The sequence below is a fragment of the Solanum lycopersicum genome, chromosome 6 (genome assembly GCF_036512215.1).
Source record: "Solanum lycopersicum chromosome 6, SLM_r2.1".
Lineage (NCBI taxonomy): Eukaryota > Viridiplantae > Streptophyta > Magnoliopsida > Solanales > Solanaceae > Solanum > Solanum lycopersicum.
This window is the reverse complement of record NC_090805.1, coordinates 33415239-33422271: the sequence shown is the minus strand read 5'-3', so window position 1 is coordinate 33422271 and position 7033 is coordinate 33415239.

Sequence of the window (7033 nt, the reverse complement as noted above, 5' to 3'; positions counted from 1 at the left end):
TAATATTTGTTGATCCTCATTAGAATGAAATTTTGTATCATAAATTTTATCTTTTTCATTTTAGATTATTTTTTTTGTTACGGGAGAAAAAGAAGACTCTACTCCTTGTGTATTTCTTTTTACTATATATATTGTTATAATAAAAGTCTTAAGAAGGATATGAATGTTGTATTTATTCTTATTTGTTTGATTTTTTGTATTCTTTACCGATTATACTTCTTTAATATAATCTTCTAATAAATTATGAATGTTATAAGTCTATTTTTATTAGTGCTGAAATTACTAATTTATGACATTTAGATTCGTTTTTAAATGTGCTTTAATAATATTTATTTACTTTTATCTTTCCTTACTAATATAGTTTCTTTAAGTAGCTACATATTCATGTACTTACTAATATGGAGCGTAATGAGAGATTATTAAGGATAAGTCATATAGATATATTCATATTATTAGATGCTATAGTAATATAATTACTTTTCCCATATTTCTTGCTTAATGGTCAATGTACTATTCAATTATTATGAATTTTATTTAATTAATGAAATATAAATTAGTAAAACTAATATTTCTTATTTCGACATTATATAATAATTCAACTTTATAATAATTATATGGGAAACGTGCAACGCACGTTACCGAAACTAGTATATATATATATATATATATATATATATATATATATAGCTTCTAATTTAAAGATTTATATTAAAAGAATTAGAAAATTAATAAAAACTTTATAAACTATGAGGATGTAAAAGTTATCAAATTAAAATAAAAATTATATCAAACAAACCGAATTGTTTTCTATTTCAAAACACAATATCTATGTTTTGCTATCATATAAGAACTATTAAAGTTGCATTAATAATATGCATATGCAACCTTATTTATATTCTTGCTTGCTTGGTTGGTGCAAGTTATTCATTCTACTATGTTTTTAATAAATAACTAGTATATCATAATTTCTTGTTGAATTTGTTGGACACATACAACTACCTCTCCACTGTCATCCAATGTGTTTCCTCAAATCTTCCATCCCCTACTGGTTCCTACAAATTTAGAGAAACAACATTTAATATATTCCTCCGAGTTTAAATGAAGGAGTGCGGATTTCACATCAACTTGCTTGAGACTGAAGTCTGTAAGTTATTGTATAGATTAACTAATATATATACATTCGATGACTAGTTTGATAATAAAGATTACTCGTCACAAGCCATATCCTCTGTGTTACCGAATCCATCTAGAGATCATAATGTTAATAGTCAATTTCATTCAAGATGTTTGAAAGAGAATTAAGTATTCCTTCAAATATGACAGAATAAAAAAATGTCTTACCGCGACATTTTCATTTCTCTTGAGATATTCCTGGTTATCCAAGAGTTTTTCCAGGTAAGAAGATTATAAAACATGATCATGCCGATCTTAATTCAACAAACAAATTGGTGCCATTTTGTGTATGTGTGTGTATTGGAGGAGGGTGAGTCAAGTATTGAGCTTTAAGTTTTTTTGGAGTCTCTTGACCTAATGAAAATAGAAGTTAAAAAATGCATGCTTGCGATAGGCTCACTTTGGATTTCTTGACCTAATTTAATGCAATAACATTCCATTTTAAAGTTAAAGACGTCAGTATGTTACCATATAATATACAATCAGATAATTCTTTTTTTTGAAATGAAAACGGCCTTCATTGCTAATCTTTAGTCAAAATTAGTGTTTTTGTACATATTTACACAATTGGTGAACAAAAATCTGTGGGCAGTAACTTATTGACTGGAATATAACAATAACTCCTAAGCTCCTTTTTTATATAACGGAAAAGAGCTTAAATTACCCTCGAAGTATTCGAAATGGTACAAAACTACACTCCATACACCTATTTGCTCCAAAATGCCTTCTCATCCACCTATTGGCTCCAAAATGCCCTTCAATTAACAATGTTATCCTTCCTCTTTGAGTAGAAATGTTTACGCGATTCTGGATCATCCATTTTCTTCATTACAACCTTATTGTGGCCCATGAAATTAAGTGATGTAAATTATTCGAAAATTGGAAGTTAGATGCAATGTTGTTCTTCAATGAACTGAGAAAAATACAGATCAACAGAATGAAAAAAAAAATAACTCAATGAATTTAATGTAAGTCTTAAATTAAAGTAGTTAATATGGTTAAATCTAATAGACAATCAAATAAATATTATTTGAGAAGAAAACGACTTTCAGTGTTAATCTTAAGTCAAAATTAGTGTTTTTTCTTCATATTTCACACAATTGATGAACAAAATTACGTGGGCGTAACTTGTTGAGTGAAAAATAACAATAATTCCTAAGTTTCTTCTTTCATATAAGGATATTAAACAAGTCCTACTTATCACTTTTCCTAGAATTTTAAAGGCAATATGATATAATTTTACTGTATAGAAAAATTTATATTTTGATATCTAAAGTTAAGTACAAGGTGCATAGGAAAATTACATTTAACATAATTAAAATAATTCTCCCTCTCTGCTACTACATCAACTCCTATTATTTAGTTTGACTAAGTCTGCAGTATGGCTATATTTTAGCTTTCAGTTGATAGTTATTTTCTTTTTACTCGTGATAGTTTTTCGATTGTGTAGTATTGCAGAATTGTGTTCCTAATGTTTAGGTGAGTTGGTCTAGTGGAATTACATTAGTGGTTTAGTGGAATATGATTCCATAAAATGTAAACTTATATAAGGCTACAAAGTCTATTAAATAATGTCATCCACTAATAATCTTTGCAACAAAATTTAGTTATCTTTTATTCTTCCTCTAGTATAAAGGGTATATATGTTTTAGTTTTTGGACAGCTGGGGCACCAATGTCCCTAATGTATGACAGAGGGTATCTGCATACCATTTACGATAGTTCGGGGGTATATTTGTCCCTTTTCCCATTCTAATATTCAAGAAACACTAGGTCTAGTAAGAGTAAGAGAATCAAGAAACTGACTGAAAACTAGGGACCTAATGGGTGAAAGGAACCTACTAGTGAAATCCCACATACCTAGTGATAAATTCCACGTAGAGATCTTTTGATTTCGAGGCTGGTATTGATGGAAATTTTTGACCCTTTTTCTCTTCTCTTGCTTCTAATTTTGTACGTTTTGATTAATGATTTGACTTAGCTAAGTTCTAGTTACGTTTCTAGACTTAAACTAAACAAAACTTTATGATATATGGTCTAAACGACATACCGTAGGGGTCCAATGAAAAAGGAAAAGACAAAAAGACCCCTGAATTAACTGTTGACGGAGTTGATTGACTAACGTAAGTCACTTGACGGTCCGTGTTGGTCGACCATCATCTGAGAATGAGGATTGAAAGCCCCATCGACGGAGTCGAATGACGGACCATAAGTTTATTGACAATCCGTATTGGTCGACCGTTGTTTGCGAGTGAAGACTGAAAGTTGACTTGCCTATCGACGGATTCGATTGACGGACAGTAAGTCGACTGACTGTTCGTAGCACCTGCAACTTTTGAAATCTGCATTTTTGGTGTGTTTGGAAATGGGGTGTTACACAAGCGATAGGTGGAGTTAAGAAACTCAACCATCAAAATTACAAAACATAGATGACATGTATGATTTCCGAAAATGAAGGTCAAGATCTTTTGGAGATCGTCAATGGAAGTGAAGTCAAACTAGGGGAGGAAAAACCAAATGGCACATTGAGAAAATGGTCTATTAAAGCAGGAAAAACATTATTTTCCCTAAAGACCACCATCAAGAAGATGTCTTAAAACATATACGAGATGCTGTAACAACAAAGGAAGCTTGGGACACGTTGGCTGCACTCTTTTCAAAAAAGAATGAGACACGACTACAACTGTCAAGACCCAAAAACGGACGTGATGACACTCGTCTTATCCCACCAAGACAAGTCAGCCTAACCTAGTAGTCACGTGCACAAACCTCTAATGTAAATACTCGAATTGAAATAAAAATACGAGTCTAACATGAAGTTGTCTTTCAAGTAAAAACAAAGTCATAAACTGGAGTAGGAAAGTTTGCTGAGATGACAAGCAGCTACCTTACAATACTCCACAAGATGCCTCGGAAACGAAGAGAATGGAAGGTAACACAAAAATCCGGGCTTGTAACCAAACAAAATTTGTAGAAGCAAGAGGTGAGTATCAAACCACGCGGTACCCAACAAGCAAACCTCTAAACACAAGTTAAGGGAACAAAATGGGTACTCCTTACACCCTATCTGAACCTCCACACTACAAACAGTTCACAAATTACCAAACACACAACTCAATAACAACACTCAATTAGTTTACATATTCCCAATAACAACTCAATATTCAACAGTCACAATTTTCACAGAGAAAACTAACAAGATCAGCACACCACGTATTCAAGTTTGTCAATAATAAAAAATGTGTAATGCCATGAGATGCAATGTCAAAAATAGTAATGTATGTCTTCCCTAACGATACACACCCGTTGTCTCTCAGTCTGGGACCCATGGGGGACATATATGTCAATGCATCTGTCGCGGCGCACGACACAACCCTCATTAATAGATACTATCATGGCACGCGCTACGTCTCTCAAAATATAATATCCACCGCGGCGTGCGATACGACCCTCGAAATGGTACATTCTCTGACCACAACCATGTCTTAGATACCGTGCAAATGACATGCTCAAATGAAAATGAGGAGATAACCATTTTGATAACAAAAAGCAATTTGCAACAAGGAATATAACACCAACAAATAAGAAACAAGTCTCCGAGTCATTCTCAACACCACGCAAGGAAATACAAGAATTTGATACGCTTAACAAGGGTTTAGAAATCCACTTGCCTTAGTTAATCGAATAATCACTCTAGGACTTGAGCCTTCCCTTTTCGTTGAACTTCTGAACCAATACAACCGATTTAAATATATATTCACAATACAATTTCGGAACAAAAAACATCCACATTATTAAGTGTTTAACCTTGAACTTAAAATTCACCCAAATGTATAATCAAATTCATAATTCTTGATGTCAACTAACATTTCAACTATCATATTTTCCAAGTTCCAAGTCTAAGGTTAAGTCCTTTTTTTTTCCAATAACAATTCTAATAAATCACATATGATATAATACACCACTAATTAATTTTCTATCTTAGTGTAGCAAAACTTGAATTATAATACGTAAACAATAGCAAGGATATTTCTATGAAATTTTCTATTCTATACTTACCCATCTAGTCAAACGCTTAATTAGTAGAGGTCACTATCCTGTACATTCTCAACTTTGCAAAAGTACAAATATTTACATATATTTTCTTTTCAAATAAATTCCAACAACAAATTCAATAATATCTTATTTTTATAGAATTAATAATGCCTATGATAGAGTTTCCTCGTAAATTGTATGTCATGCAACCATTATACTCCACTTACAATTTTATATTGCAATTATATTGTGCCTATCAAGAACCCATTTTAATATAAATAACAAAATGTTATTCAAATTCAAACATACATAACCAAAGCTAAACAATAACATATCTCAGCCATTATATAATTTATTAATTAATTACTACTCAATCTCTTATAAACTTGCCAACCAATTTTTTTCTTTAAACTCGAGAAGATTTTTTTTCTCAATACCGTGTCTACATCTTTCCTAATAATAATATATAATATTAATAATAGTAACATTGTTTCTTGTCTTGTACTTCTTCCAAAAATTACCAGAATTATGCACAATATCATATGAATTATGACTGCCAAATTCCCTTTATCATACTATTACAATACTAACCTAATAATAACACGGTTAATTCTCCTAGGAAGAATTCAATAAAATACTCAAATATACCTTAGGAATTATAGTGAATCTGACAACTTTTTAATTGGAAATTTCCATTAACCTTACCTTTTTGTTCACTACATTAATGCCTTTTGTCTTTTTCCGTTTTCACTATTCCCACAATAACCTTAATTTGTCCAAAAAGATAAAATAAATATGTAGACCATCAAACTTATATATTGATCATACTAAAAGAAAGAAAAGCTCGATTACTTTACATGACTCACAAAGTTTTCTTTTGTTCTTGTTTATCGCCGTAATCAGTCCTCTCGTTCTCTCAAGGCCACACGTTCTCCTCTTTATCCTCTTCAGTTATGTCTCATATGTTAACTTTAAATAATTTAATTCACTTTAACCTATGGTGTATTGATTATTATTAAATCATTACTTTAGTCCATTAACTACTGGTTAATTAATTCAAGTTACACTAATATTCAAATTTTCCAAAAATGACCTTCCGGGTCATTACAACAACTTTTAGAAAGTGAGTTATTGTAGATAGCTCAAAATGATATGAGCATTGCACAGTACTTTCACAAAGTGAAGTCGGTATGCCATGAAATTTCAAAAGTGCAACAAACAACTACAACTTGGGAAACCAGGATAAAAAGAATAATCATTCATGGTTTGATATCTGAGTGTAGAAACTTTGTTACTGAAGTACATGGATGGAAAGTTCAACCATCACTTGTTAAGTTTGAGAATATGCATGCTAGGCAAGAATCCATGGCTAAGAAAATGGGCGGATTTTCATAAAAAGTGAGGAAGAAGCACTCTATATCAACAAAAGCAGGGGGAACTCAAGTAGTACAATGTAGCTGTGACGATAAGGGAAAAAATCATCAAGGAGAGGAGAATTATCATCCAATGAGAGATTCAAAGAACTATTGGGGCAAAAACAAGAGGTTTCAAGGGAAGTGTCATCACTACAGAAAGATGGGAGATAAAGCCAAGGTTTGTTCGTTCAATAAAAAGTCTGTTGAGAGCAATGCTGCAGTCACTTCTAGTCAAAGGAAAAAGAATGAAGATGATTGGGATGCCGAAGCATTTTTTGCTGTAGAACACGAGGAGTTAGTTCTTACTGTAACAACCTCTAAAAAAATTGATTAGGAGAGTGACTGGATTTTTGACTTAGGGTGATCAAACAATATGAATGCCGACAAGGAGAAGATGCAAAATTTAATCAA